At 40.4% G+C, this 23,301-nt stretch overlaps 2 pseudogenes; both read right to left on the bottom strand.

The window, feature by feature from the left end:
• Positions 1 to 13,377, bottom strand: part of LOC123985339 — a 48,253-nt pseudogene extending 34,876 nt beyond the window's left edge.
• On the bottom strand, positions 12,709 to 22,552 carry LOC123985338 (annotated as a pseudogene).
• Between the last annotated feature and the right edge of the window lie 749 nt (positions 22,553 to 23,301).

Genomic DNA, 23,301 nt, shown 5'->3' with positions numbered 1-23,301 from the left:
GCTGATGCTTCCTTGCTCTAAGCTAACATTACTGATCAGCTGATTGTCTCGCTAACGTAACGTGTCTGACGATATATGCTGCCTTATCAAAAAATGTTACTGTAGCACAACTCGATAGCAGAGTCTATCGACTCGCTCTGCCCTGTCAAAAAATGCTGCCTTATGTGTTCCCTTTTCCAATTCCATAAAGTTATAACTGTCACAGTATTATCACATCTTCTGTTTTTTGATTAATTGTAACATAGCCTAATTTAAGGGGTAGCGTATTGTAGAGTTTAAAATTTTACAACAAAGTTTTTACCAAATGCATTTCAGTGTTTTTCTTCTAATTTAAAACTGTGGGGTTTTAGGCCAGACAATTGCATTAGAATGTTAATTAAACCATTGTTTATCTCCTCTTTGTAATGTGAAGGAAACTGACACCTCTTTCTTTAGTGCGAGAAGGATTCTTTTGTTTAACTATTTTGCAGACATCTAAAATTGGGTGTCGACCGTTCTGGAGACAACCCCTGTGTGTGCTGTATGACTAGTTGGTAGAGCAAAGACTGTTTGTTCCTGTAAGATCAAAGGGGGTTTCACGTCTGGGATCGGCGCTCTCTTGTTTGACCAAAAGTAACAAAGAACAGTAAGGTACACCCTTCCTAATTGGGTGACGAAGAAGTTACCCAAATGACCAATGACTATGGACCTAAGCCATGTGGAGGAGAAAGGATCCGCCCACATACCTGGAGGATATAAACAACTCATTTTGTGAGAATCGGGACTGAAAGGTGCAAATCGAAAAGGAGGACCAACTTTTCAGTCCACTGCAGTGTTTTTTGTTTGTTCTTTAATGCCATCTCTTTATTCACTATTTTCATAATTAAATCTTTTGTTATCTTTTTGCTTTCTCAAAATCTGAAAAATCTTCTTCTTTGTACATATTCAATGTAGTGACGGGCGTCTACACTACCGGAATTACACAAGCAGAAGAAGAACGCCATGATGACGAAACGCACTCTGTAGTGCTGTATGTTCGTTGAGGGCTACGGCAGAAACATGACGACAAAATACAGCGACCTCCAGAGCAGGGTGTGCCTGCGGTTATGTAGATATAAATGTCTAATTCTAAGGTAATAAAAACATAAAGGTTCATTGTGTAAGGTCTTTATACACCACTGAAAACATAGTTATAGATCTTATATTGCATTTTTGTCAATAGATCCTCAGAAATATTACACACTGGACCTTCAACATTGAAAGTAATGAAGTATGACATTACTGCATTTTGAATTTCCTGAGAGCACATGTTGTGTTTATTATGATATTTCTTCTATTAATCTATTGATGTATAAGATAACTCTTACTCTCTCTTGATAATGTAGCTTTTGGTTTACATTCACTATACAAAAATCTATATTCATTTATTATAAATCTCTCTGGGATGATATATTACTGTTGCTATAGAGAGTGATGTATCTAAGCTTAAGATTGATCTATAGTAATGGAAATGTGAATAAATGTTTTGTAATATTGCCTTATCTCATGTGTTGATTGGTGCAGACACACAAATCACCTTTTACAAAAGATGCCTTGCAGCAAAAGGTGCTGAATTGATTGATTTTCTGTAAATGCACTGACGTTTACGGTATTAACACAAAGCAAAACCAAAGTTTCCAACTGTTGGCCAATGAATAGTTCTGCTGGAGCAGTTTGAAAACTTAATGCCCTGCTCAAGCCACCTCATATTTAACCTCTAAGCTACTCCTGCACTAATTGCTTGAGTGAAATCAGAATTGTAAAACAATAATTTTAATATTTTCTGAACTTCAAATACATGCAATTTTAATAAGATATTAACATATAGCATAGAAATATTGTTTAAGAGTATACTGACCTCCACAGAACATTGCCAGTTTAGCAGACAGCTTGGCCTGCTCTGTGTCTCCAGCTCCCAAGGCATTTCCAACTCTTAAATTATCATGACCATGCTTGGGATGGCCAAGTGGATGTATGAGCCCCAGTCCTGCAGGTACTCTTTAGACCAGCCTGTGTGTCAAACACTGAATCAATGAATCAATTCAAAATTACTCAATTGATCAGTCTGTCTGTCAATGTCAATGCAAAATAATTTTTACTTTCATCAAAGAAGATTTCTGATCTTTGTATTTGCAATAGTATTTTTCACATTAAACTATATTATTACAGTCCATCAACAGCCAAAGAAAGATACCTGATTTTTATTACATTTTTGTGTCCGAGCATTTGATTTATTGATTGCTGTTGGGATGTAAAGAGAATTTCAACAAATATAACAAAAAATGCTTCAGAAATTAATTACCTACCCTAGCTTTAGGTTTTCAAAAAATGCTTCAGAAATTAATTGCCTACCCTAGCTTTAGGTTTTCATGAAATCGTTTTCCAATCAGATAGCTTGTGAAAACAGTATTAGAAATCACTAAATGGTCTGGGAGCACTACTACTGAATTGCAATATTCATGCATTTGTTAATACAAAACTTGGTTATGTGGTAAATCTCTTCAAAAGTTCAGTGTCTTGACTCCCTGTACTACAGCTTAATTGAACCACGGTCCTCCCACGCTGTGTTTTACCATCATCGCTATAATAACTCATTAACACATGCTGAAGGAAACCATTGGAGCCTGTGATTATAGGCAGGGTCACTATCCTCCAAAGCACATGTTGCTGTCCCCTCCCCAGGTTGCCTTATGAAGACCTTTCCATATGAAATAAGCATAGAGAATTCCAGCCATGGAGAACTGGGAAATTGTGTTGGCTACAGCAGAACCACTGTAAAGAGTATTTCATTGCATGATATAGATGTTATGTGATGCAAGCCATAATATTGTTACTGAAAGAGTCTTGTGTGGTTCAAATACTCACGCTACTCCTAGATTTAATGAATGAAGAAAGATGTAGTTGATAAGAGCGTTAAGAAGATTTACCACAAAGCCTGTGATTACCTCTGGCCATATGATGCCCTAAAAGGGAAGTACCACATAATACTTTTATTAGACACTGCCAAAGTGAGTACAGAAAGTTGGCTATAATTATACTAATAAATATACTAATAAAACATATTTTATACAGCACTTTCAAAACAAAGTACAACGTGCTTGATGTGGTTGAACCAGGATTAAAACAGGGCTGCAATGTGGCAAATATAATCAGTTAAAACTAAAATGGAATAAATACCCAACAATAATAATAATTTAAAAGATTATGTTTTGGAAATAAAAGTCTTTGCTTGCTGTGATAAAACACTTCAAGGGGCTATATGTAGTTTTTCAATTAAATTACTTATTCACTGCCTTATTGTCAATAGGCTCTAACCTTACTGTTACTTTAAGTAAGGACTGTAGAAACTTACTATAGAAATGAAGCACACGACTGTTTTCTCTGTTGCTTGGAACAGCCACTATTCTACTTTTAATGTGAAGGAACGTCTCGGGTTACGTATGTAACCCTTGTTTCCCGAGAAGGGGAACGAGACACTGCGTCTGTGACGACACTATGGGAACGCCTCTGGGCGTGGCAGGGCTGAAATCATGAATGAAACTACTCCAATCCTATTGGCGTTGCTAGAACGGTATCGTGTGACGGCGTAACTGGAGGCGTATATAAGCACGCCGGCACACCGGACACATTAGCTCTTTGCTATGAAGCAAGGCACTCCAGGCGGGGTGAGGTGTGGCGGACCGACGCAGTGTCTCGTTCCCCTTCTCGGGGAACAAGTGTTACATTCGAGGAGAAACCGAAAGTGCCTGGAGATCCCCCCCTCCTCAGAGAGGTGATAGTGAGGAGAAAGGCCATCTTAAGGGTCAGGTGCTTGGCCTCACCCGACTCCAGGGGTTTGAGGCGCTCGAGGGTCTCCACTGCCAGGTCCCAAGTGGGAACCCTGGAACGAGTCACGGGTCTCATCCTCCAGGCTCCATGGAGGAAGCGCACGACCAGTGGAAGCCTCCCCAGAGGCCCATCCCTCAGAGGGGTGTGGAACGCTGCCATGGCAGTCCCATACACCTTGAGTGTGGATGGGGAAAGGCCAGCATAGAAACGGTCCTGGAGGAACTCCAGTACCATAGTCACCGGGCAGGTAACTGGGTCCACCGCCCGTTCTCTACACCAGTGGCAAACACATTCCACTTCAGGCCGTACGTCCTTCTTGTGGATGGGGCTCTGGAGCTGAGCAGCGTCTCGACTGTTCCCGCCGTCAGGCCCGCCTCAAGGAACTGGGCCCCCTCAGGGGCCAGACCCACAGTCTCCACAGGGCGGGGCAAGGGTGAAAGACCTGGCCCTCCGCCTGAGACAGCAGGCCCTCCAGGAGTGATATTATGTCTGAGAACCACACTCGGGCCGGCCAAAACGGGGCTACTAGCAGTAGGCTGACACCGTCCTGACGGACCCGCTCCAGAATCCCTGGGAGCAGAGCAACTGGGGGAAAGGCATACAGGCGCAGCCTCGGCCACGTCTGCACCATGGCATCAAGCCCTAGCGGGGCTGGGGGCAAGAGGGAGAACCACAGTGGACAGTGCGTAGTCTCTTGAGACGCAAACAGGTCCACGTCTATAGGGCTGAACCTTTCGCACAGTAACTCCACCACCTTGGGGTGGAGTCTCCATTCCCCAGGCCTCAGCCCCTGTCTCGACAGCAGGTCTGCTCCCTGATTCTGGGTCCCTGGGATATACGTCGCTCTGAGAGACAGCAGTCTCTGCTGGGACCACAGGAGGATCTGATGTGCCAGCTTGCATAATAGGCGCGAGCGCAGACCCCCCTGGTGATTCAAATAGGCCACCACTGCCGTGTTGTCGGCCCTGACAAGGACGTGGTGACTGCGGAGAGCGGGCAGAAAACTCCTCAGAGCTCTGAAAACCACCAACATTCCCAGGCAATTTATGTGCCAAGAGAAATGATGATTCCTGCCAGGAGCCTCTCACAAAGCAGCCGTCCATGATCGCGCCCCACCCCGTGAGTGAGGCGTTTGTCGAAATAATTGTCCGGCGACATGACGCTCCCAACACGGGACCCTGGGACAGGAACAAAGGTTTCCTCCATACTGACAGGGAACGAAGGCACCTGCTCGTAACCCGTATCTTCTTCACATTGAGCCACAGCCCCAAACGCTGAAGGTGGGCGAGGACGACATCTCAATGCCGAACCGCTAACTCCCGAGACTGAGCCACAATGAGCCAGTCGTCGATGTAGTTCAGTATGCGGATCCGAACGGAAGAAGCCGATACTGATACACCGCGCCCCCGAAGGCGAACCTCAGGAACTTCCTGTGAGAGGGACGGATGGAGATGTGGAAATATGCGTCTCGCAGATCTATCGTGACAAACCAATCCTCGGATTGGATGTGGCTGACGATGGTGGGTAATGGTGAGCATCTTGAACCTGAATCTCCTCAGAGATTGGTTCAGGGACCGCAGATCTAAAATCGGACGCAATCCTCCATCCTTTTTGGAAACTATGAAGTACCGGCTGTAGAACCCGGACTCTCTCAGGACCTCTTCCCCTGACCCCGGCGAGACTGAAGAACGGTCCTCAGATCCGTTGTCTCGGGGGGCTGAGGGCGAGAGCGCCGCCTCGAGTCCCGGGCGTGCTGAGGGTGACCACGAGAAGCGACAATCCACCTCTGGCTCTGGCGGTAAGAGCTGGTAAGAACTCTGCAGCCGTCGCCATCCTGGACCCAGACCAGCGTGGGAGATACTGCTGGAACGCCTCCCCTTGCGTCCTGGCATGCTGAAACCTGCTGACGACGGCGTCCACCGCCTCACCAAACAGGCCAGAGCTCGTCATAGCTGGGCGCTGACTGATGACGTTGATCCGGCTCCCGGAAGTCTTCCTCCTCCATAATGCTGAGCACATCCAGCTCCTCAGAACCGGACAGCCACAGCCTCTCCGGGCTCACACCTCGAGCGGGAGAAGCTGAAATGCGGGCTGCCGAACGGGGAAGCGGGGAGTCGGAGCCAGTAGACGAGGAATGGGAAAAAGCCTCGGCAGTCCCAATGCCCTTGGAGATGTCGCGCTGGGAGTCCCATGACCGAAGCCACTGCACCGCCTCAGCGACCGCCGGGCCCAAGCCACGGGGAGAGCGCATCCGGCCGTCTTCGGAAAAGAGCCGCACGGGACCTCAGCACCCTCAGGGGCAGGGCCTCGTAATGGTCGCAAGCAGCCCCCTCGAGAGCTGCCTGGGCATGTGGCATCCCCAGACAGGAAACACACAGGGCATGAGTGTCCCCAGCCGTGATGTAGCGCGGGCATGGAAAAACACACTGCCTGAACTGCTCACCAGCCATCTCCTCTGCTTCTTCTTCCAGGTAAGAAAACTTCCTCTCATGGTTGCTTTTCTCTGAGTAGTCTCGAACATGCCAGAGTGCCTGCTGAATAGAAAAAAGCTAATGTGTCCGGTGTGGCGGCATGCTTATATACGCCTCCAGTTACGCCGTCACACGCTACCGTTCTAGCAACGCCAATAGGATTGGAGTACTTTCATTCATGATTTCAGCCCTGCCACGCCCAGAGGCGTTCCCATAGTGTCGTCACCGACGCAGTTCGAGTTCCCTCGAAGGGGAACCGCTCCCAAGCCTCTCTCTGACTACAGCAACAACACTGCAGCTTACGACATAAATAAAGTTTTATATGCTGAAGCCTGTTGGACAAAACAAGATGCAGATGATTTCGAGTGAAAACAGTCAACATCAGAAAGGCTGGAGTCACGGAGAGAGTCACGTTAGCTCGTTGGCTAAGCAGTTGCTAACGTTATCTGGTGCAATATTTAAGATGTAACGTTATGGTTTTTCACATTACTTCACCAGCTAATGCGATACAACCAGTATGATGTGTTGATTTTAGCCTGCAAAGTGTTGATTTTAGCCTGCAAGAAAGGATGTAACGGTACAAAGCAAATGTGGAGCGAATAGCCCTGATTCAAGGCAGGAGCAGCCAGCTACTTTAGCAAGGATATATCACTGTTTGCTTTGTAACATTCAATTTCATTTTATTGTTGTTTTACTGATTCTCAGGTACACAACTTCTTCACCGTCTCATTCGCTGTGACTTATGTGACCCACGTAATATACAATAATGCAACATAACCGCACTGGACAACAACACAGTGGAAGAACTAAAGTCATTTACTACAGTAATGTTACTTACTGCAGTCTAACTGTTGGCAACAATCTCATTTATAATATTCAGTCTAGCTCACTAACCATTTCGTTATTATCCATTATATATTTAGCTGTGCTCACATTGTTCCTCTGGTGAAAGACACACACAGTGCAAATCTTAGAGGCAGGCGAGCTAACGCCGATCTATCACATAGGCTAAATGCAGTAAATGTAACATTATCAAGTAACCAGCATGGATTAGTTCAACCTCAAGCTGATATTACTGTAACATTATAGTGGGAGATTACCTGGGTTTCCAGCATGTTGTGTGAAGCTGTCTCCCTGTCTGTCTATAGCCGCTTTCACACTGCTTTTTTCCCCCCACGAGTATTGTGCCAGTATGCCGGCTCGCTGTGCTGTATGAGCAGGGAATGTTTAAGTAACAGAGCCTGAACATGCCTCTGTGAAAAGCCACAGCCGCCATGCTAGGTGTTTCCGCGATGATTGTGAGATCTATGTATGAAAGCTGTTGTGTTTCGAATTATGCTCGCTCATGAGTTAAAGCGAGCATGCGTATGAGCACACACCATGTTGCAATCTTAAAACCACACCGTTAGTGGCCTCTGAAAACTACATAATGCCCCTTTAAAAAATTATAGGAGATCTTTCATAGTTTGTCACTGTGTCATCCTCCCATCAACAAACCCAGACAAATGAACAAATCATAACACTGAACAAAATTATAAATGCAACACTTTAGTTTTTGCCCCCATTCATCATGAGCTTAACTCAAACATCAAGATGCTGATCAGACAGGATGGGTATTGCACAGGTGTGCCTTAGGCTGGCCACAATAAAAGGCCACTCGCAAATGTGCAGTTCCATCACACAGCAAAATGCCACAAAAACAAAATTGTTGTGTAATTGTTTTGTTCAGTGTAGATACCTCTGTACTTAAAGAGACAATATGGTCTTGAAATGTACTTTTTCTAAATGTAACAATTTAAAACCATTCTATTGTCAGGTTTTGGTCTGTGTGTCGGATGGTTTTGTTTGAGTTTGTCTGTTTTTACTGTTTTGTTTTGGAATTGTCTGTGTCTGATGTCTGTTTTTAGGTTAGTTTCCTGTTTTGTCCCGATTATCCCTTATGTATTTCACCTGTTTGTTTTGCCTCTAGTGTGTCTGCATTTACAGCCCTCACTTCCGTTCAGTCTTCATCGGATCATGTTTATCCGGCCTCGTACATCTGCCTGTAACCCTGCCAGTTTGTTTGTTCCCTGTGGTTTTGGTTTTACGTTACACTAATCATCATTATTTCTTTTGTTTATCAATGGATTTATTTTTGTCACTTTTTGGATCAGATTTGGGATTTATTGGTTTGTTTTGACTGCTTCATGTTTTGTTGCCTGGAAGTAATACTGTAAATAAAAACATAAAAGCAACAACAAAAAGGTGAACAACCTTTTGTTTTTGCTTAAATAAATCTGTAAACCCATGCTGTAAGTTAGACTGCTCTTAAAAATCTATATAAATCAAAAATTTATTTTAAAGTCGTTGACATGGTAAAGTTCAGGAAGCCCTGACCTCATTGCCATCTGAATTCAGACTGTACTGATCTCTAATGTCACATCAGTATGCAGCCTGGAACGACACTTTAGCCAAATAAATAGGGGCTGACTAATAGAATGTTCCTGTATATTTGATCCACTAAATGCTTTTGTGATTAAAAGGAAGCAAATCACAAGCTAATCGTCTCTTTCATATAATCAACTTGTCTTATTTCAGCTCATCAGCTAGTTACTTAATGTTGAATAATAATGCACGTACCTGGTTTTGCAGATATCTTGTTTCTAATGAATACATGAATGTAGCCTAGACAGAACAACAGAGAAACAATCTGATTTCTTGACAAAACAAACAATTCTCTTTCTTTTTCAGAACTACTTGTTCCTACTTAGAACATCTCATTCCAACATGCACTGGGCAAAGTGTGGCAAGTGAACTCCACACAGAAATCATTGGAGCTGGCATTGTTGGAGGAAGATGAGTTTCATATGGAGAGGTTTGAAATACTCACAGGAAGTGCTGGCATAAAGATATTCACACACATCTGAGACAACCTAGAAAGAGATTTTTTATCAATATCAATAAGAAACATAATCTTGAAAACAACGAGTAAAGAAAAATAAAACCAACAAACTAAAGCAGGTGAAGACGTGTGAATTCTATAACAGCTGATCTGGCCACTTCTGGATCCTGTCTGACAGCCAGTAGAATGGACTGTTAATGAGGATCGCCCAGCAGGGGAAACATGCCAATATCAAAATGAGGATCACCCGCTGCAGAATGACCACAACTCTCAGGAGGTTACAGCCCCCAAAGGTCTAAAACCAGAGATTATATTCTTATTTACTTTTTACAAGACTCTTGCCAATACTTTAAAATGTGTGTCTGACAGGATCATACCTGTGAAATCAGAGTATCACATGCTGCTGACAAACCAGATCCAACAGATATATCTGTAACATTAATAACCTGAGGATATAACACAACATTGATAGGTAAATTCTGTTGCTCTATTGGTTTAACTTTTACTGTAGAAACATTACTACTGTACTTACTGCTGTGGCCAAAGTAACCCCTGCCAGCTCTTTTGTCCCCAGATGGGCACAAAACATAGTACTAACAAAACTCACTGCAAAAACCATGAGCTCGGCAAGTGTCTGATGAGAAAAAAATCAATATAATGAAAAGTAGCTGGGACAACAAAAAATACGTTGATTAGTTTATTAGTAACAGGTGGTGTTGGCCAATATACACTAGCTTCATTAATAAAAGTCTATATTCATCATAGAGTATGGTCTAGACCTGCTCTTTTATGAAAAGCGCTGTGAGATAACTGTTGTTGTGATTTGGCACTATATAAATAAAATTGAATTGAATTGAATTGAATTATTCATGATATCAATAATTAAATGTTCATTTAAGTTATTTAAATCCTTGATCAGTAATCCCGAAACTGATTGAACATTGACAGTACATTAAAATACAGGCTACTCACAACTGGTCCGGCCAGTTTGAACAACTCTTTGATTTCTGCCTTGAAACCAGCATGGACAAACATGCGGATCCGCCTGAATACAAAACATTCACTCCGTGAAGAAATAAGTAAACTATGTGTGCTTTTGTCCATGATTCAGTAAACGATTGTTGTTGTTTTCACCACTTTAAGTTGCCATTAGGGCCACTTCAGTTCAGCCGAGAATCTCTGTAAGTGTGTATGATGAAAGTTGCTGTAAAACTGGTTTCATTTAGTCAGCAACTGGTAGAGCTGGTCCCGACCTCCCCAGGGCCCTAAGCAAAATTCTGCTAAAGGGCCAATTTGCAGTTGTTGTACAGTCACAGCTGACACCGCAGTGCTCTCACTACAATCCTCCATACTTTAAAACAGTCTGTCTCTGTAATATGCCTGCACATTTTCAGCTCCTGTGAGGTGGATGGATTATCTCTGCAAAGGAGAAGTGCTCACTAATACAGATTTTGACAGATTTGTGAACAATATTTGAGAGAAATAGACCTTTTGTGTACATAGATGATGAATGGGGCAAAAACAAAAGTGTTGTGTTTGTAATTTTGTTCAGTGTATATTAATGTTATCAGTTCCATCATTCAAACTGGCTCTCTCAGGTTTCCTTTAATATACTATGACTTGACTCAACACTTGGTGCTTATTATTTACTGAGATACCGGTATGTGCATCCATATTGCCCAGTCTGCCCTGCAAATCAAGATTTTAATAGCCAATTGTCAATTTTTTCCATCTTGCATTAGTCCAGATTTTTAACTAAGCCTTGACTGAGAGACAGATTATAATTGTCTTCTTGATGTGTGCCTATAAGGAGTGCCATCACATCCATGTATGAACTGGTCCAACAGATGTTGCTGCTGGAGATTCATTATCTGCACATGCATATGAACACATGTTCACACATTACATGGTTATCTTTTCCAAGCTGTAAATTCTAAAACACAGTTGCCTTTCAGCATTTATAAAACATATTAAATAGTTGTATTTCACTCTAACATAACAGAGAGACATAGAGACAGAAAGAGAGGGATGGAAGGCAGCCTACACAGTATACACACAGAGGTACAGACAGTAAAGGTGATGTTGCTATAGACTAAATGAAAAATGGTACAGATATTTATAGTAGTGTTAATGATAACAATCGTAATGTTAATGATTATAATAACAATAATAACAATAGGACTAGTAACAATAGTCGTAGCAGAGGGTGTCGAGCAGGAACATGGGGGCAGCAAGTGACTCACAACCATAGATCCAGACTCCACAGCTCCAGAGCCAGAAACACCTGCAGGAAGTGATAGGAGGAGAGAGGAGAGGGACGAGAAAGCACAAGACTACCGGAAAAGGGAGATGTCGAGTTAGTAACATGCAATAATGGGATGAGGTTGCATACAGAGGGAGAGAAAGTACAGAGAGAGGAGCTCAGTGCATCATGGGAAATCCCCCGGCAGTCTAGGCCTATAGCAGCATAACTAAGGGATGGTTCAGGACTCACCTGAGCCAGCCCTAACTATAAGCTTTATCAAAGAGGAGAGTCTTAAGCCTACTCTTAAATGTGGAGATGGTGTCTGCCTCCTGAACCCAAACTGGAACCTGGTTCCACAGGAGAGGAGCTTGATAGCTGAACGCTCTGGCTCCCATTCTACTTTTGGAGACTCTAGGAACCACAAGTAACCCTGCATTCTGGGAGCGCAGTGCTCTGGTGGGGTAGTAAGGCACTATGAGCTCTTTAAGATAAGATGGTGCCTGACCATTAAGAGCTTTGTAGGTGAGAAGAATGATTTTAAATTCTATTCTGGATTTTACAGGAAGGCAATGCAGATAAGCTAAGACAGGAGAAATATGATCTCTTTTCCTGGTTCCTGTCAGAACACGTGCTGCAACATTCTGGATCAGCTGAAGAGTCTTAATGGAGTTTTTCGAGCAGCCTGATAATAAGGAATTGCAGTAATCCAGCCTAGAAGTAACAAATGCATGGACTAGTTTTTCTGCATCATTTTTAGACAGGATGTTCCTGATTTTCGCAATATTACGTAGGTGAAAAAAGGCGGTCCTTGAAATTTGTGAGACTTGTCCTGATCAAAGATAACTCCAAGATTCCTCACGGTGGTGCTGGAGGCCAGGGCGATGCCATCAAGGGAAACTATATCTTTAGATAATGCGTCACGGAGGTGCTTGGGCCCCAGAACAATAACTTCAGTTTTATCTGACTTTAACATTAGAAAATTACAGGTCATCCAGGTTTTAACATCCTGAAGGCACATTTGAAGTTTAGCTAACTGATTAGTTTCATCTGGCTTGATCGATAGATATAACTGAGTATCATCTGCATAACAATGAAAGTTTATGGAATATTTCCTGATAATATTGCCAAAAGGAAGCATATATAAAGTGAACAGGATTGGTCCGAGGACAGGTCTTTGTGGAACTCCATGACTAACTTTGGCGTGCATGGAGGACTCATCGTTAACATGTGAGGGACCAGGCAGTTAGGCATGAGGAGTCAAGAGGGAAATTTAAAGCAAAAGGGTTTTATTTACCAAAAAAAGCATTACAACAAACGATAAAGTTTTGGGCCCATAAAAGAGGTCAAATAAACAAACAATAACTAAAGCTCTGAACATAAGAGACTCAAAAATACAACTGACCTACTATACAACAAACAAAGGGGACTTATATATTGGCTGATCAGACCAGTTTTGACACACAGGGGAAGACTAACAACAACAACACTACATCATAACTGCAAACACAACAAAACTTATGTAAAAACTTATTCCCCCCCCCAGACATAGCAAGCAGTGGTAGTGTCCAATTAGGCCACTGCTCCTATAAAGCTGCTCCTGCTCCGAGCACCAACCCTTTAAGCCAGCAGACTTCCTGGATCTCTCCTGGGTGTGGCATCCAACACTGGTAAGCTCAGAAACAAGAATTATAACAAAATGACAATCCAAAAGTAACTAATGGTGTGTGTTCCAAAAGATGCTTCTGTATAGTCAACTAAAATAAAGTATGTGAAATAAACTAAGTGTTCTGTTAGTTTATTTGTAACCAAATAAATATTTACAACAAAATGTCTAATGTGTTTGAATGTATATAAACTAATCTTAAAGAACACAACAAACTCAGTGCATGAGGTTACCGCTCTTCATCTGGTTGTGAGGCCACGGCTGTGGCCATCAGACAGACAGACCATTTCACTTATGGTGTTCTGTCCACTTTCTGCTCATCTGCACTTGTGCACCTGTGCCTTTCTTCTGTAACATCATGCAATGTAAACATCTGCATCATATTGTGTATATAAGTCCAATTGTTGCTAAGGAGTTACATCACTGCATACCATAGACTTTGCTCATGTTCATGTAACCAAGTTAGTGATCAACAGGTTTATAATGATTCCAGCAGCCAGGATGAACAGCATGACAGCCAGGGCCAGGCCCCTACGCAGAACCACATTCCTGTGAGAGTGCTCCTTCTCCACTTTTTTTTACTGCGGGTCCCGCCTCAGTGCCAATCAGCTCCATTGTGTCTGTTTGGCCCAGTGAGTTTCCTGGATCATCTGAGTGTGGACGTGGACATACAAATGCAAATGTGACTGTATTGTTTTCGCTAAAATATGTTAAATTATGAGCTTACAATTACAAGATTCTAGCTGACATTTTTTGTGAAAAGCGAATTATTAATATTATTATTATCATTTACATTAAAGTAGTCTTTGACAAGTTATTACCGTTTTGTGTAGGCTTATTTTTTGTTTTATACATTAATAGAGATAATGTGAAATTGGATCTTCTGTTTCAGTGGTGAGAAAACCTCATTCAGAACCCCAGTGACATTGCATTCAAGTACAAAAGTAATAAGTAGTAAATATTACTCTTACTGAAAGTAAGGAAGAGCTTTCAGACAGACTTAAAAGGTGCCACATGTACAATGTTTTAGCAATGTCAATGTACAACCATTAAACTACATTTCTCATAGTGAAAACTGGCTCCTGAGGAAGAATTAATCATTTCCCGTGCTGAACAGGATAATTTTTCTCTAGCAGTATAAAATGCTTTAGTTGTTGCACAATCTCTTACTTGTGTCTGTGGAACTCCCACACACTCCTGCTCTGATTTGAGCCTGGAAGTAAAACAATGTGTGCACATTAATTAATAAGAAGAAGCCTTGGGCCATTTAGAATGAGGAGATTTGCCTCTGAATACTAACCTCAATCGTAGCTGTCTTCCAGTTCATTCTTACAAGGTAGAGAATCAGGAATGAGCACTGCAAAGCCAAACAAGTAAACAAGCCTGTCCACAAACCTGAAGAAAATAAAGAGTTTTACATCTTGCTTTAAGAGTAGCAAGTAGAGGTTGATGCCTTGGTGGATCGAAACGACTAGTTAGACAACAATGTTGCAATAAACAGCTTAAGGCTCAAAAACATCTCTACTGTAAATCTTACCCGTGATTCCTAATTTGGCTGCAAACATCAGTGGCACTCCAATAGGAAAACCAACTCCATAATATCCCACAATGTTGCAAACAGCTCCGAGTTTCTGTTTACCTGCTCCTCTTATAATACCCCCTAAGGCAGCCTAGTCACACAAACAGAATAAAGACATGGTTAGACTTTGACAAAAAAGCACCCAGTAGCCTATGTTTTGCAAATGCAACAATATATGTGTACACGTCATGAGATCTTGTTTGGACGTAATGTAAGTAAACTTACTGATATTGCATCTAGAAGGACGAATGGAGTATAAAAAGCTATAACATCGGCAACCCTTTGCCTGATTTGTCTGAAAGAAAAGTGACACGAGATTTAAAATTTGACATGGTAAGAGAGGTTACAGGAATTACATTATCATCATTAGATGTTTGTGTTATATTTAAGCACTTTGACATATTCTAATCTCCTAGTAACATTGACCAAAGAAGAATCAGTAAATTGCCATTAATCACAGTGATGCTACACAGCCTAACTGAATGCAACTGTGAGGAACATTTTGCCTACCTCAAGTTAATATTTAAAAGAATATGTAAGCTAAGGTCACCGTTTTCTGTGTGTGCAATGTCTGACATAATGGTGAAAAGTACTTTAAGAGACCTGTTATCTCTCCCGGGCTTGACACTGACTCTGCACGTGATAACATAACATATACTTTTTTCAAAAACATCCGTTAAAGATATACTCACTCATCATATGTAAAGGCATAAGACATATGGTTCTTCAGGCCCCCAATGAGAGCTGCCAAACATACAGAGACTGAACCTGTAGTAAAGAGTAACAAACAAAATTATCCACCTGTTGCAGAATTGCAATAAAAGGTACTGAACTGATGTATTTTCTGTAAACGCACTGATGTATATTAACACAAAGGATAACCAGTCTCCTACAGTTGGCCGATAAGTGGTTCTGCTGCAGTAGCTTGAAAACTTAATGCTCTGCTCAAGGGCACCTCATAAGTAGTGAAATTAGAATTATACAACAATATTTCTAGTATTTTCTGAACTTCAAATACATGCAATTTTTAGCAAAATATTAGGAGTATACTGACAAAAAAATACTATATCAACATGCACACAATAACAACTTGATGTATATTGAGTTTTAGGTAGAAATATAATTTCTTATGAAGGAGATTACCGTGTATGCAACATTTGCCATTTCGTATACAACTGATTGAGCTCCAAGCTCCACCTCACTTATTAGACCTGTCAGTGACATAAAAGCTGTTTCATTTCAGACAAACTTTAGTTCACAGATATGCTTCAAAAAACACAAAGCTGCCTAAGTAACATTACCTGCCAAAAAACTTCCTATCTGATACGTCCACCACTCAACACACAACATGACCATGCTTGGGATGGCCAAGTGGATGTATGAGCCCCAGTCCTGCAGACACTCTTTAGACCAGCCTGTGTGGTCAAACAATGAATAAATTAATCATTGAATTACTCAGATTTCTGATCTTTATATTTGTACATTTTTGCAGTCCTACAATAGCCAAAGATACCAGTTTTTTTGTGTGTGTGTGTCAGAGCATTTCTTTTATTGATTGCTGTTGGGATGTAAAGAAAATTTCAACAAATATGAATCATTGTCACTGTATTACAGTTTTTTTCTGTCACTATGTTACTATTCACACAACTATGTGGTAATATTTCACCACTCTTAGTACGAAAAAACACAACAGATCATTGAAAAGGTGTCAGGGATTTGAGGGTGAGTGCAAAGCAGGCAAGAGCCCAAATGCACGATTTTAATCCACAAAAGAAACAAAGTTTACAGGTGATGACAGGTAAAAATCCAAAACAACAGGTAACACTGAAGTAGGTAGCACACACATCTCCCAACAGAGCGTATACACACTACAATAACCAGGCAGAGAATGAACTGGACCACCAAACACTTATACACAGGGACTAACGAGCAGGGCGGAAGCAACACAGGTGACAGGGATCAGGACTAACGAGACAGGCAGGCAGAGAGACAGCAGGGGAGAAAAGAGAGACAGGCAGGCAGAGAGACAGCAGGGGAGAAAAGAGAGACAGGTAGACAGAGGGTTTCTGGAGTAACAGACAGGATACAGGTACCTAAAGACTAAGACTAAACCCAGATATAATAAGACCAAAATAAGACGTAACAGATCTGAATAATATAAATAACAAACTAATCACAAGCAGACAGATCACAAATAAACTACAACCAACAGGGAAAACAGACTGAAGCAAGGATTAAACAGAACACAGAGCAGACAAAGTAATATAAACAATAATATAAATAATGTAAACACAGAGCAAGGAGTAAACAAAGACTTTAACTAAGACGCAGAACTAAAATGCAGGGCTTAACCTAAGATACAAGACAGACAGGTACAAATGAGCAAAACTGAACATGCAAATGAACAATGTAACAAGGCTAAACAGAGAACACAAGACCAGGAACAAACCCCAAAACAGAAAACATGGACCAACTGTTACACAGACCAGGGGAGGGAACAGAGACAGGACCAACCAGAAAACAGGACAACACTCAACAAGGAAGGCAACAGAAATAAGGAACACCACTAAATACTAGCTGACAAATAATAACCCAGACTAAATAACAGATGCCGAACTGATCAATAGGTAAACACACAGTGAACTAAACTCAACAGAACGGAAGACAGAAATAAAATGTAGATACAAAACCCAAACCACAGAATCAAGAACCCAAAACCCAGAAACAGAGAAACCAAAATAAAAACACAGAGAAGGCATGGCCAAAATCATATATCACAGACAACCTCAGGACAGGATTGTGACAAAAGGACCTTGTTTAACAACTATAGTACCGAACATGTAGAAAGACTTGTTTCCCATTGAAATACATTATGTTAATACAAAGTACATGCAGAATGTTTGTTATTTTCATCTCTATTGTTAAAACACTTTTTACTATCACTATGCTTATTGTTCATTTGATTAGACAAACCTACACGTTGCAACAGAATAAAACAGAGTAAGTTTGTTTCTTTGATCAGTGATTATAGAGGATGTCTTTGATTACATATTACAGCTTGATTACATATAGGATAGATATTATGGAAATGATAGATTCTGTAAATGTTGAATAATGTATGTGTATTGTGTAATGTGAAAACTGTGTAGTCTTTTACAGGAAACTGTAGCATACTACTTTCAGCACTTTTGAAATATGTATCTTGCATAGTTTGTTATGAGATTCACTGATAGCTAAAATGACCAAAGTGAAAAGATATGATTATGTTGTGTTTTGGTGATATGTTCTCATGACATTTCACAAGAAACTTATATTCTGAATCAATGGTTGAGGTTTGAATGAAAGACTGGCTGTGTTACAAGTGAGATGAGTAGGGAAATTTTACCACATGCAATAATAGTACCAAAGCGAAAAATAAAAATTCTGAAACTTATTAACACATGCTGAGGGAAACCATTGGAGCCTGTGATTGTAGGCAGGGTCACTATCCTCTGATGCAGATGTTGCACTCACCTCCCCAGGTTGCCTAATGAAGATCTTTCCATAAGATATAGGCATAGAGAATTCCAGCCATGGAGAACTGGGAAATTGTGTTGGCTACAGCAGAACCACTGTAAAAGTATTTCATTGCATGATATTGGCTATGTGATGCAAGCCATAATGATGTTACTGAAAGTGTCATGTGCGGTTCAAATACTCACGCTACTCCTATATTTAATGCGTGAAGAAATATGTAGTTGATAAGAGCGTTAAAAAGATTGACCACAAAGCCTGTGATTACCTCTGGCCATATTATGCCCTAAAAGAGAAGTGCCACATATTAGTGGTCTTAGATACTGGCAAACTGAGTACAGAAAGATGCCTATAATTTCAAAACAAAGTTACAACATGCTTCACATGGTTGAACTAGGATTAAAACAGGACTGCAATATGGCAAATATAATCAGACAGAAAGTTATAATACAAAACTAAAATGGAATAAATGCCCAGCAATAAGATAAAAACAATAACAATAATAATAAAATAAATATGACATTTTGAAAATAAAACACTGTGGTAGCATTGATAAAACCCTAAAACTCCTAGCTAAAGGAGATCCTTCATAGCTTTCCACTGTGTCATTCTCCCATCAACAGACAGAAGACGAATGAACAAATTATAGATACCTCTGTGCTTGTGGGCTTGAAATGTTCTTTTTCTAAATTAATAAAACTTTAAAACTTAAAGGAACCATTCTATGGTGTTTAGGGAAGCAGAAATGACTGTATAGTTTTGGACAATAGAAAGATGTGCATCTTGAACACAGACACAATTCTTTTGGTTTCATACATATTTATTTGAAGCCCTGACCTCATTGCCATATTTTTCATATAATCAACTTGTCTTATTTTAACTCATCAGGTAGTTACTTAATGCTGAATAATAATGTACGTACCTGGTACCTAGATATCTTGTTTCTAATGAATACATGAAAGTAGCCTAGACAGAACAACAGAGAAAGAAAAACAATCTCTGACTTGCATGGATTTGGACACAACAGATAATCAATATTCAGAACTGCTTGTTCCTACTCAGGGCAACCCATCACAGCATGCACTGGGCAAAGTGTGGCAAGTGAACTTTACACAGAAAACATCAGCGCTGTCATTGTTGAAGGAAGATGAGTTTCATACTGAGAGGTTCGAAATACTCACAGGAAGTGCTGGCATAAAGATATTCACATACATCTGAGACAACCTAGAAAGAGATTTTTCATCAATATCAACAAGAAACATACAAAAAAAAAAGACAGAATGAAAAATAAAATCAACAAACTAAAGCAGGTGAAGACGAGGGAATTCTATAACAGCTGACCTGGCCACTTCTGGATCCTGTCTGACAGCCAGTAGAATGGACTCTGTGTTAATGAGGATCGCCCAGCAGGGGAAACATGCCAGTATCAAAATGAGGATCGCCCGCTGCAGAATAACCCCAACTATTATGGGGTTGCAGCTCCTAAAGGTATTAAACCAGAGAGTATTATCCTTTTTTTTCTCCAAGACAAGATTATGACTTTATTCTCATAATCTTTGATTTTTCTATACTCCTCAATGTGGCCCCAATACTCCGTTGTATGATATAGCCTACTTGATCGGGCTATTTGTCCCCAGAGAATGCAGTCCCCTTTGATGGTGATAACCTGTCTGTAGATCACTAGGCCTATAGGTGAGGAGACACCTGCTGAAGAAGTCAGCCGAGAGTCAAATTGAAATTCATGCATTTTATCCCACGCTGCGATAAAAATCTAGGTTCTTCTGTCATTAAACGTTCTTGTTAGTGCTGCATCGTACCAACAGATGGAGCCATTTCTCAATAACACGTGAAGACTGATCACACTGTAGGGCTTCACAAAAATGTAAAATGTCACTGTGCATTTCAAAGTCTTTATATTGACATATCACTTCCCAAATTAAATACCATGAATTATTAAGAACTAATCTTTATGCTGAAGAAATGTTTTGGTCTCCAATAAAACACGTAAGTGTTCTTAATTTCTCTATTAAAGTAAGGTTAATTATTCATTAAAAATGCCATAGCCTAATTAACATTTCTTTAGTTCCACTGTTTTACGGAAATTCATGAGACACTTAAATAGTAGTTAATACTTTTTTTTTTTTTTTTTACCTTTTGTTTATGATTTACAAGGTTAATAATGTGTCACAAGCATTATTAGACCCATTTAAAAACAAGGTAAATTAAATTACCCCTAAATAAAACTGCGCTCAAGTTAACAACTAAAAGTCATCTTTTTGTGAAATTACTTTTTTAAATTAAACATGTGTTAAATTACTTTTTTCCTTTTCAAAAGACCATGATGAATTTATACGTTCCTGCCTTCCTGAATTGTTTATTTATAGTAGTCAAAAGTTAAAAGGTGGTTTAAGGTCTTGAAAAAAGTAGAATCCAATGAATATGATAATCCTATACTATTAAAATCCCATTATTTAATCTCAGGAGGGTGTAGAATTAGACTAATTAAAGGTGATCAGTGTAACTGGTAAGCATCTGCCAAATTAAATGTGATTTTAAAATTTTAACATTATTTTTGCAAGTAATTATATGTTTCTTTGACCTTCAGTTCATGTGAGGATATTTATCCACAAACTTGCTCTCCAGGTAATGTAATTGAAGGAAACAAAGTATGTTGAAGTTAATTGTTTCATACCAATGACAAATACTGTAACTTCAGTTTAATGTCATGTGCTGTCTGGACTTGGATGTGGTTTATTCTGACCACCAGGGCATGTCAACACATCACAAACATCTCTTTTGCAATAGGCAAAAAAATGCTCAATATGTTTCTTACATCAAACAATCTCAGCATCAGGTGATGCTGTCCTGTAGGTCTGAAGGTAAGACATCTGGTCGGGGCACTTTGGGATGGAGGTGCACGCTCTTTTGTCACCTGAATGTCTGCGCTTTGTTTTGAAATGAAAGAGAAAAGCACCTACAACTTTTAATCAGCAGCAATTGACCACGCAATTTCATCAAAACAGTCTATTGAGAAGTTCAGAGAGAGGAACACAATAGTAGGGTTGCAGTGCTTTAACCTCTTATTACACTTAAAAATGTCATTTTTTGCAAGTGAAGTGGTGCAAAGAACACATGAACTGGGCTCATATAGTCTGATGAGTCACCATTCACTCTGTTGTTGAGCATGTGTGGTACACGCAAAACAAGTGTCTATAAGGGGAATGTTCCCTAAGGTGAAGGGTTCTGGGTGCATTTCATGGCAAGAAGTAGAATCCCATAATAGACACAGTAAACCGGTAAACATGAAGCGACTTTGCAAAGGGTCTTGAAATGGTCACTGAATGATTTGCATGAACATGATTTGATTCACATGGCCAGATCAATGAGCTACCCAGAAAATGGCCTGGAATTATACATTGTATAAAGGTCATGTTAAGGTCTCTGTAGTGGAGAGGAGTGGGGGTGTGACACCTGAAGCTGCTCACCGGTCCTTCTGGATCCATCCTCTTATGTTTCGTCATTTGAATTGAGTGTTGGACTATATAAATACTTGACCTGACTTGATCTACCACCCACAGTGCTGTTAAAATTTTTATATTGCAGATATTGGGGTAGTAAAAGTGTATCTATTAACATATAATCTGACCAAGAAAATTATTATAAAGGCACTATTAGTTTAGCCTGGCCAGTATGAATGCACTTTGGTCAAAAGACTGCAAAGCAAGTCCTTCTGTCCTCTCCTGGATCTTTCAGATTTTGGCCTGACTCTTGTCCACAGCTTAATTGGATACTCGGATTGCTAACTGAAACCATCTCTACACACAATACAAGTCTTTATGTGCCAGGAAGGATTGATTGTTATCAGACAGGCTGTAAATTGTCCTCATGTGTAACTGATACAGGCCTATGTGTCTTTAAAAAGCCTTCCCATTCACAAAATACTCTGAAATGCAACATTTGGATAAGACACCAAATAGACCTTTTGCCTCTTTTGTGCCTGGAAAGTTGTCTTGAATTCCACATGACAGTATAATTGTTTGTTAGTCATTTATAAATCTTTCTACTTGCTTATTCAACAACCAGAAGGTCTAGTTTAAAATGAGTTACTAGAAACTGGGTTGGATTCAGCAGAAGTTTCTTGTGTGTAGTCAGTCGCATGAAAACCCAGCAAAGCAACTTGCAGGTTCAATTTCCTACTGAAAGCTGAAAGCATGTATATATAGCCAATAATGGAGGCTAGGATACATAAGGATGTGTTTCAATTGGATAATGAGTGGGTGGCTGAGAGGCAGAAAAGGGAGAGAAAGGCACTGTAATTACATAACGTTTTTTACCCAGTGGCACACAAGATCATAGTGATCCGTACCACTCTATGCACCCAACCAACATTTTAATTGTCCAACAGAAGTGAGGTTAGAACTTTGATTTCTCACCGCTACCTTTGTTGCAGTGTAACATGTTTTCCTCTGTCACGCGACATCATTATGTTTTTTTGTGCTGTTTACTGCCATATATGTATGAGTGATATGTTTGATGAAGATCTTTTTCACTTGCTGTAAATACAGTCTTGGTGATGGCATTGTGAAAGATACTCATGTGGATACTTGTAAGGTTGTGCTATGGGGTCTTTAAATGGAGACATGAGAAATGTCTTCTTTGAGTTTATAATGTTTATGATGCAAAACAATGCTGGACAATATGACTGCCTTGACCCTTGACTTGCGCAAAGTCTCTGCAAAGGACAATGACACACAGCTTTTGCCTACATACATAGGTGTGGCCTTTCGGTCCAGGATTATTGTGGCTTTCCACACTGTGTTTACAGGATTATATTAGCTTTATGCACGAGACAAGAGGTCATTAAGCAAGAGGAAGAGAAACACGTGTGCACTTTAAAAACAGGCAATTGTCATGCGAAGTTGAGAAAGAGCCAGCTGACGATGAAAGTGGGATGATTTTGCTTTGTATGACAACTCTGTTTTTACAGCTAACAGTTTTCTTTCCACCTGCTTTATTTAAGCCTCTTACTTGTCTATCCTAGCTACCTATTCTTCAATTTTAGACTACAAACAAGAATAAAAAAATATTGCATGCATCACTTGA

The sequence above is a fragment of the Micropterus dolomieu genome, linkage group LG17 (genome assembly GCF_021292245.1).
Source record: "Micropterus dolomieu isolate WLL.071019.BEF.003 ecotype Adirondacks linkage group LG17, ASM2129224v1, whole genome shotgun sequence".
NCBI lineage: Eukaryota > Metazoa > Chordata > Actinopteri > Centrarchiformes > Centrarchidae > Micropterus > Micropterus dolomieu.
Note: the sequence above shows the minus strand (reverse complement) of the source record. Positions and strands in the feature narration are given on the sequence as shown.